Source organism: Anarhichas minor, unplaced genomic scaffold, assembly GCF_050575085.1.
Source record: "Anarhichas minor isolate MPS153535 unplaced genomic scaffold, ASM5057508v1 ptg000024l, whole genome shotgun sequence".
Taxonomy (NCBI): Eukaryota; Metazoa; Chordata; class Actinopteri; order Perciformes; family Anarhichadidae; genus Anarhichas; species Anarhichas minor.
In genome coordinates this window covers 10,403,383-10,413,517 of record NW_027466470.1, presented here as the reverse complement: position 1 = coordinate 10,413,517, position 10,135 = coordinate 10,403,383, and the positions used below count along the sequence as shown (strand labels likewise).

The 10,135-nt window shown below is 41.5% G+C and overlaps 1 protein-coding gene across 13 annotated transcripts in view; it reads left to right on the top strand.

The window, feature by feature from the left end:
• The first annotated feature begins 140 nt into the window (after positions 1–140).
• Positions 141–10,135, top strand: part of LOC142956663 (activated CDC42 kinase 1-like) — a 48,882-nt gene continuing 38,887 nt past the window's right edge. For 7 of the 13 annotated variants that reach the window (XM_076098360.1, XM_076098362.1, XM_076098359.1 and 4 more), the window contains exons 1-4: positions 141–6,576; positions 7,936–8,048; positions 9,047–9,078; positions 9,184–9,432. The gene's annotated coding sequence lies outside the window, so the exon portion shown is untranslated. The remainder of the gene's footprint in view (positions 6,577–7,935; positions 8,049–9,046; positions 9,079–9,183; positions 9,433–10,135) is intronic. The other 6 variants (XM_076098355.1, XM_076098356.1, XM_076098353.1 and 3 more) reach the window with 6 other exon arrangements.

Here is a 10,135-nt window from a genome sequence, read left to right as displayed (position 1 = left end):
GCTGTTGAGTCGTGGTATGATCATTAGTCCAGATTATCTACAGAGTTTATTTACATTTCTTGACTTGTATAAAGCTATAAATTACAATGTGTCACTAGATCTTAACTTTAGTTCTTTTTGTAAAACCAGCTGAATGAAATGTTACAATGCTCATTTAGAGATTGATTTCTGAATATCCACACATTCTGAAACAGTCTCTTGGCATGAGCTGTAAACTGTCATGTAGTTCTACTTACAATGAATAAGAGATGATCAGTGCGAAACACAATTCTGAACTATTTCTTCCACATTCTTTTTTTTGACAGCCGTCTGCATTACGTTGGTTTTGGTTTACGTGTGTCAGAGAGAGAGAGAGAGGGATTACTTATTGTTCCTTCACCTGGATGTTTAAACGTCATTTCTGCAGGTTTATATATGTGCAGAGTTTGACTTCTTAAATCAAAGTCGTGTGTGTACGTAGTTATGAGATCACGAATAGCGTGGAAGACGGTCGTGGTTCAGTATGCAACTTACAAAAGTGTGACGAAGAAGCAGGAAGCATGCTGTGTACACTGAGAATGGACTCTTCAGTGAAGTAGGAGACATGTATCCGTTAAGCTTTTGATAGAGTATTTTAGTACACATAGGCTCTGGACTTTTAGATCAAGAAGGAGTGGATGCAACTTAATTAAGTAGGTAGTGAAACACAATGTTTTGTTCAAAGCAGGGCATTTCTGTGTCTTAAAACACATCTAGAGGGGATCTTTAATGTTCCTCATTGTTTTTTTTTCATCAGTAATTCCTTTCAAACCCGTGCAGAACATATTAAGGATTTGGCACAATCTACACTATTACCACAACGTTTTCGTGACCACCATTGACCAGATGATGGAGACAAAGTAAACCATATGTTTGTATTCAACTTAAAGCTTTTTAACTAAGCGTGGTAGTTCATGAAGTGAATGCATTTAAATAGGCGGTGACCATTAGAGGGTCCAAAACATTTTCCTGTCTAAACTGAAATGTTTTTTTAATTTTATTTTTTTAAAGGTGAATTAACCATAGAATCCCATCACATGTACCTCACTTGAACCATTAATAACACTACGAATTTTGTCTACTGCTTAACCATGATTTGAAATATGTCTGAATATATTTTACAACTTTTTGTGTGGAAGTTGCAGCCACAAAGTGCAGCAATATTGCAAATGTGTGTTATGTTACTTTAAGAGTGGGCTGACAGCATGAATGTGCACCAGAGATGTGAGAAGTACAGAGCTTTCACTTCGCTCCGGATTCCTGCTGCAGCAAAGATCAAGAAGTGGTGGAGGAAATGCAGACCACAGACATTAAATGAGAAGAAACCAATGAACAGGAAATATGTAAATTACTAACTGCTTCACCAGTGAGGAAATGTACATGAACCCTAGAGCAACATGCAAAATCCACAAAGAAATCCTCTAATGTGGCAAGTAGAAATATATGACAATACCAACACTGCACACACTTTAAACTATAGTTTTTACTTGCAGGCTAATAAATGAATAAATAGGCAGTGCCCAGTTGTGAAAACATGTATGAAGAATAATTCAAAATGTATGCTGTGTTAGCAATTGGAAATGCCACTTATTCACTCTTGCAAGAAAGTAAGAAATTATGTTTCCTAAACTGTCTTATTCAGTACACAAATTAATAATAAAACAAAACCTCTAACTTACTAACTACATTGCAGACAGAAACAAGTGCATAAAAACAGAGCCGGTCTGTTTCCCGTTACTGGAGTGATCCATCTTCAGACACACAGACGATCTTTGTGTTGTACAAAGACAGCAAAGAACTGACGCCAGCAGCCACAGTGCTGAAATCACGACTGTGTTTTCTGTTCACGACGGACTGGTGCAAACTTAATTCAGTCTCCTTCACGCCATGACCGAGGACTTTTAAAGCGTTACAGATGGCAGGGCTTTTGAACTTGTAGCCGGTTTGTGAAGTGCCAAAACACACCGGAACAGGAGGTGACGGCGATTGACAGGAGCTGAGATTGACAGGTAGGCGCGCTCACTAGAAAGCTGTTTATGTAATGTTATCACACAGCAAACAATGTTTTATTCAGTGTTAGTATTAAAAAACAAACTAGTATAGAACATGCTAATAAATAAATATATATATATATATGCATATGTCTATTTATATATATATATAAACATATATATTGCTCTGCACTGTAGTGATTTTCTTGCCTAGATGTAAGCCATATTGATTTTGCATACTGACTACTAATAACCGGTATGATCAGCACGTGTTAGGATTTGTACTGTATGTGGAAAAAATATTCGATTTTTATTTTAAACTCCAAAATAATAATTAATTTGCATGTTCTCCATTTTAACTAAATCATGAAACAAACTTGGTAAATTCATCTTTTTTTCTTTCTTATTTTAAATTGGACCTTTTTAACAGCGATTCTGAAAAAAAACGAGGAGCCAAATTAATTAATTAAAAGTGATGTGTTCAAGTAACGTTAACTTTAATCAGGCGAGGTGGGCGTGAACCACAATATTAGCATAACAGAAACGGAGCAGAGGGACCTGACAGCAGGGAGCATGCCGACATGGGGCCGTTAACCGGTAACCTACTGCTCACTCAGGACCGGGTTTAAGCCGTGAAGTTGGCCCATATTTAATCAGTCACACCGCGGCGGGTGCCTGATGTTAGCCGGAAGTCCCGCCTGACTTTCCGGAGCCGGCCCGCACACTTCATGTTAGCTGATTGGCTAGTTTATGAGGCTGCATGGCGGGAAGGAGCCAACAGGTGAGAGCTGCCGTCACTGACTTCTGATTACTAGGCCTTTTTCACTGGAAACATCTTGACACGTGACAATAAGAAAAGCACAGCTGCTTCCTGTCAGAACAGAGCAATCATTAATATTACAAACACCTGTGCGTTTCACACTATCTATTCTACTTGTACTACTCGCAAGTTGTCTGCTGAGAATGAATAAAGTGGTGATTTAAAATTTAAATCATCACTCAGTCTACAAGACTTTTATATGTGTATATATATATACTAAGTATATAAATACATATATATAAATGTATATGTTTTGACATATAAATATATTATACTTGTATGTCAAAACACTTAACCTGCTTCCCCCTCTACAACATGGTTTAACTCAAAATATGCGTACAAATATCAATAGTGAATATTTAGCACACTTGACCAGTGAAGGCCTGATTGCACTTACTGTCTCTAGATCAGCATGCATCTTCTGACCCTTGAGTTTGAACCAGTGTATTTTTACGTGATAAAACTTTGTGAAGCTGCAGTATGAAAAAGTTCTCATCCAAGAAATCACATCACCCCGGAGGAATACAATACCTGCAAGTAAAGACATTTATTGGACGTCAGAAAGACAACGTATGCAGTTAAGCGTTGCAGGAGCTTTTCTTGTTTTCACTTGCTGTGAGTTATCTCTCTATCTTCTTCTTCTTCTTCTTCTTCTCTCTGTCTCTTTCTTTCACTCCCTCACAAACCTGACACACCTGGTGTCAGATACTAGGCCTGAGGGCAGCAGAATAAAAGCTTTCTTCCTCCTACTCTGTAGATTAACCACCTCAGCTCGGCCCATCCTCTCTAATAATCCCCAAACACACACACACACACACACACACACACACACACACACACACACACACACACAACCACAAGGGTTTTATCTTCATGCTTGAAGTCTCTTAGAGAAACACTCTACAATTCTCTCTATCACTGCTCCTCTCTCTCTGTCACACACGCCTACACACACGCACCTATCATATCATACACACACTACCAGCTGTAATAACTTTCCTTATCTGTAGATCTATGAGTAATGCTCATAGTTTTACGCTTGGCTTTATGTAAGCCATTTGCACATAACTGTTTTTATTTTTTTGGTACAATAAACCTTAATGGGTTCCAGTGTTTGACTATAAAACCAGATTGACCCACTGTCCCACAGGGTGAAGTCCAGGGCGCTCTCGTACAGTAGACCGTGCTGATTTCTTGCAGGATATTCAGAAGATGTTTTATCCCTAATGCCTCCATTCTCTCTATATTTGCATTTTTTTACCATGGATACTGGTGTACATGCCCACCCTCCAACCATCTCCACCGCCCTTGCATGCACGAGTCTGTTGCACTCTTTGGGGATTAGACAAAGACGGATTATTTGACAGCAGATGATGTTAGAAGATATGTAGGATGTGATGTTCCTGCCACTGTGTTGAAGCTTTCATGTGGTGGACATGTTACATTTGGTTGTGAATTCATTCACTTCTTGAAGTACAGCTATCTTCTAATCAGTATAACGGTGCCATGCGAAGGCTGTTGTTACACAACATGTTCAATAACGAGTCTCAACTGATCCAATAGGTCCAAATCTGCTGGTGACCCACGGTGTCTGGTCTTGGTTTCTAATATTTGTGCTGACATTTGTATGAAGAGGCAAAAGCTCTTGCCCTTACATTGACCCTTCACATCATCACACACTTGGATTTGGCTATACCTACTTCCACTTTTTCACATGCTGGAGCTTGTAAATTAATCACCGGGATCACCTCCAGTTCGTCACCTCTCGCTTCGACTGAATATGACACACTGCTGGTCCGTGGTGATGGTGGGCGTGCTCGCGTAAATACACAGTGGTACAGTGAGGGATTGTAGAGGGCTCTGTGGAATAAGCCCATTGTTGAGAAAACCAAATGTGGTTTCCTGATGAGGTGCTTTCTCCAAGCTTCCTGTGAGCTGATATATTGTGATGTCATCTAGTGGTCAGAGAGAGGCTGTGTATTGTGATACTGTTAAAGCGTCTCTGGGGGAAAACATGGAACTACCAGGTTTCTTGAACTTAATCTTGATAGGAGCATCACCTCAAGGGGAAACACTACAGGTGAACAATCTAGTTAATGGATATAGCCGTGACACTCACCAGTTACCTGGCTACAGGTGATTGGACATGTTCGATGGATTGAGAGGAAGCTGTCTGTCAACACTGGCTTGATGCCCAGCGAGCGGTTAGAAATACAGGAATAGTGTCAAATGTGGGCAGCGGCAACTCCCCAACAGGATGTGACAGTTTGCAGGAGTGTTGCACCACCTTCCTGCATTCAAGCTGCATTTCATACGGCAAGTTCAAGTCTTTCATTAGGAATGACAGCTGGGGAGAAGATGTCAGGACGTTTTCCCAGTGCTGCTTTATGAGCAGAATGTGAATAATATGATATGAAGACTTGATTCGTTGGACTCATTTGAGAGCATGTACAAAAATCATCAATTTCTCAAGTTTTTGCTTCCAGCTGGTGTCCATGATGCTTATTCTTCTGTGCCAAAAAACATAAACAACCCCATCAACGAACCCCACTGTTGAGATGTTCCTTCACTATGATAAAGTTGCTACTAACTGGTGAAGTGAATTACCCTCTAATCCATCAAGCTTAAAGTTGCAGTAATGTCTTTAAAATATTGTCAACGGAACACTGTAATGGAGACAGATGTTACATTGTGATTTATTCTCCTCCTCTGTCTACTTTGTTACTCACACGTACTATAGATGCGTGGGTGTGAGCGAAATAGAGAGTGCTGGTTTTCCTGTCCTGTCTCCTCTGTTGGTGAGAGGAGATTGTGTTTCACTCCTCCATAGCGGCTCGTCTTCCTCGCTGCAGCTTTATGCTTTGTCTTCTGGAGGGAATACAGTTGACCCGGCCTCTCTTAGTTCATCTCTTATTACCAGAGCAACCTGATCATGGGAGTATGAGGATTCAGTGTCAATAGAAACATCATCAAAACAAAAGTTCTGCCACTAAAGAGATTCAGAGTTGAATATAGTTATATACACCGCCACTTGTTAAGTTTGGAGAAACCCTTTATGAGGATGTTTTTCTTCTTTCCTTCAGGAATATCACAGAGTACACCAAATGTATAGTTTTGGCCATGAAAGAAGAAGAATTAAATTATTAAAACATACGTTTAGTAGATTTCCCCACATTGTTACATGTCCAGTCCAGAAAAACACAAGTGACCCTCGATCATTATTGAACCAAACCCGTGCTTGCATTTGGGCTCTAAATATTTTGGGAAGCTGTTTTTCTTTGGGCCCCCTGCAGACCTTGTTCTAGGCATCATCGTGCATGTGACACTGCAACCGGAACCTGTTCCTAATTTAAATATGCACACATTTTGATGCTAAGCTTCCTGTTCCAATGACTGATTTGCTCTATTTCTATTCAGCGGTTGATCAGCGGAGATCTTTGTCTCTTTCTGGCCTTTCAACAATGAGTCTGGTTGAACCTTTGTTCCTCTTTTTGTTCTCCTTCTACAAAACATCATTTCTTTGCAAACCCCTCATACATAATAACATCTGACTGTAACAAAGCAAGGTAACGGCAGTGTATGTTAAGTTTTAATTTGATGGTTAAGCTGGTGTCATTAGTTGTTGTTGGAATTAAAAGGATTTAACGGTTAGCAGACAAGTCCAAAATGCAGCACAGTCCAAGACAAAGGCCATTGTCAGTGGTTGAAGAGGTCCTGGTCAACTAAACGTGATGCAATTCAATTTTGGTGAGTGGTGCCATGTTGACTTCATCATCAGTGTGTGTGTGGGGGGGGGCAGCATGAATGAAAAGCTTTTCTGTTGACAGTGGAGTGCATGAATCAGCAGTGGAAAAGGCAGGAGGGGCAGGCTTTCTGTTCAGCCTGACGAATCGTGATTAATTATAAGCTGATTAAAAAAAGACAAACAGCGAGAGGAGACGGGATAAAGAGCTTTATGTTTGAATATTGCTTTTGTAATAACATGTACAGATGGTCTTGTTAAATCTGATGCTAAACTGGTATCCTCATCCTACGTTTCATACAGTTGGACTGTGGGAACACATTTGGCTTTGTTTCAGACTGAATTTGCATCATGTGATATGCAAAGGTTTACTTGACTGCAAGGTCACCATTTAAAGTGGAATACTCTCGCCATGTCTCTCTCTCTCGCCACTATACTGATGAGGTGCCAACAAGCAAGGCATTTGAACACCAATCTCCAGTGGACAGTGACTAACATTAAATGAATTTGAAACAACTTGAAAGTATAGCTACCACAACCAGTGTTCAATCTGATGATCAACCACTAATTTAGCCAAGAGCCCGGTATTTTTGACTGGTCATATTGTAGTGAAAGAGGACAGACGTGTTAGAAGTGATAATATGGAAATATGTATAAAACAAGTCGAATAGTCTGCAGTCTAAATGTTGGCCTGCAAGATGAGAGGTTAAGGGAGCACCAAAGTTGCTACAGTTCATCCTGTGGGGAACATGAATGTCTGTACACAATTTCATAATCCATCCAACAGTTGTTGAGATATTTCAGTCTGTCGCTGTTGTTTATTTGACCTCGGTTCGGCAAGAAAGCTGCTTTTCTCGTACATTTGTAGTGTTTCAAGTGACCTCCGTGCTCGACGGTGTTTGAGCAGTTTATTTTGGGCCTTTCTTGGACTCTCTCGGGACTGGGTGGTGTCTGTGTGGCTTTATGTGCCAGGGTGGGGGGGCCGCAGACTTAAACCACCTTCTCGTCCTCCCTGCCCTGCCCTCTGACAGAGTTGCGTAACAGAAATGTGAAATCCGCTGGGGTCGAGTGATGATGTCGCCCTCTGGCATGTTACAGATTGTTGTCGATAGAAAAAGATGCAGCTCACTGTTTTTTGCCTGAGCCACTAATGCGTCAATGTGTCGATAAATGAATGACATCCAAGTGGCTATTTGTCACTTAAAAGCTGCCAGATTTGTGGAGTGTCTGTTTATTTGTTTACAGTTCACACGCCTGTATGAGCTCGTATCTGATGGGTGTGTGTTACTGTCCAGCATGCTCCCGTTTCTCCGCGCACAGTTACATACACAGTGCTTTTTTTTTCTTTTCTTTCTTTCTCACAGACAAAGGGGTCATTTGTGGAGCGTCTGCGGGGAGGAAGAATAGCTCGGTGTTTCTCCTTGTTGTGAGCTTCTCCTCTGACACTGTAGGCTCCAGTCAGCTACTTCCCTAGGTGGTGGGTGGACCGTGTCCTTGTGTGTCCCTGTGAATTGCATTGATTCATTCATACTGCCCTCTCCTGCTCAGGGCCTCCAGGCATTCCTACCACAGCCCCCAGACCTGGTTGGAACAATGTCAAGTCAATTCACATTAGGCATTGGAAGCTGCTTCCGGTTGTAGCCTGCTGTAAATGATTTATTCAGCGGATGACGGTCAAATAGAGTTTCATGTTCTTTTAACTTTTTCAGGATTTATATCAAGAATTCTGTATGATCTTGAGTTGTGCTCCGAGGTGATTGCACTCTAGATTAATCCAAAATACCAAATTCATTTTAAGTTTTATGGTGGTGTTGTTGTGAGAAGATGACTCATCTCTGTGGTTTAGTCAGTTCAGGTGTTGCCAGCGCTCTGTTTGGTCATGTGTCTGAAGTGTGAGTGGGTAGATGGTCGGCTTCCGCTTCATCTCAACATCATGTAACGTTTCAACTGCCTTGAAATGGAAAGAAAGGAAAAACGTGTGTTGAACTAAAACATAATAACGGCATTAAGGTGGGTGTTTTTTTTAAAAAATATTTAATGTGTCTTCTACCAAAATCTAATGTTTATATTTAGCATGTTTAGCATGGGGGGAGTCTACAGTGCACTAAAGTGACAAACAGGATATTGCCTTACTTTACTTTCAATTGATCCACTGTCGATACCATAGTTGAGTTATCTTTATTTATTATATATCTTTTCTTTTCAGTTTTTTACAAGGAGCTGCTGTCTTGTTTCCTGTGCTGATTATTAGCCTGTGTGTTTGCAGGGGGCCCTCCAGGGAAGTCAAGCCCTTTTTTGTTGAAACCCTGTAAACCTCCCCGGGGCCCTGGCTCTGACTCATTCTCTTATCACAATATTAGGTCTCTCCGTGGGTGTACAAATGACCCATGGGTGCTCACTTTCAGTCACTCAGGACGGTAAAGACTCGCTGCTTGTGTCGGTGTTTATCTGCCTCATGTTGTCGTCTACTTGCAGATCTGCTGTTTTTCCTGTGCAGAGGTGAAGAGGCAAGCTCTCTGCGACGCTTTATGGAAGGAAATAATATGATATTTCGACCTCATCAGACAAACAACGTAACCATTTTTTGTTTCTTTTGTTGTTTTTTTGTCCAGGCAAGTCATGAAGCATACTCGTGGGTTTGTGTTGACCAATGGATGAGGATGAAATCTTGTGAGCGTGTGCCATCGTCGCAGTGCCGTGGACTTGTAGCTGGGCAAAATCTCACCTCGATGGACTGGGGGCCTCGTCTGCACGTGGTTGACCTTCTGTCATCAACCTGAGAGGGGCATCTACGGTGTTGGAGCGGTTGCTGGACTCGGACCAGGAAAGAGAGCCTGGTTTCAACGGCTCAAACATTGCAGGTAAGAAGATTGTCAGACAATAGCGCTGTATTCTGTTTTCTGAATCCACTGCAGCTGGGTGTGACTGTCTGCTGTGCGTGTTTTTTGCCGTAGTGTACACTGTTTATTAAACACACACACACACACAAGTTGGGTTTGCTATTCTGTCTCAGTGTCTGTGTATGTGTGTGAGAGCTATGCAGACATGAGATCATGCCAAACAGTGACTGTGCTTTGCTCAGAGTGGCGAGGTCCACAGACCAGCTCTCTGTGTGTCTGAATGGTAGCTATTCACTTTGCAGAGGAGCAAATGCAGAGGATGATGTCATCTTGGGTCACACTGTTGGTTTTTCGTGTGCGAGTTAAAGATGATATGGCAGGATGATGAGGAAAGAAAGTATTTTCATATCGCAGGTGTTAATGATATCCTGGGTGGATGTGGTTGACCATTTCCTGTTTTATCGGACTTGTGTTTGTGTTTCCAAAAGAGGATCTGTCATGTCCCAGATGTGTTTATTTTCTATTTCTGAGACACGGGCACCACAGTCACTGAAAAAACAGTTCTTAGCTAATGAGTTGGAGGAGGAGGAAGTTAGAGTCACACTGGTGGCTTTGATAGAAACCTCACAAACACACCACGCACAGGATGCCGGCCAGCCAGGCGCTCCCAGACAGGTGTCTGCAAGCCTCAGCACAAAGAGAAATGATAATTGTGTGTGTGTGT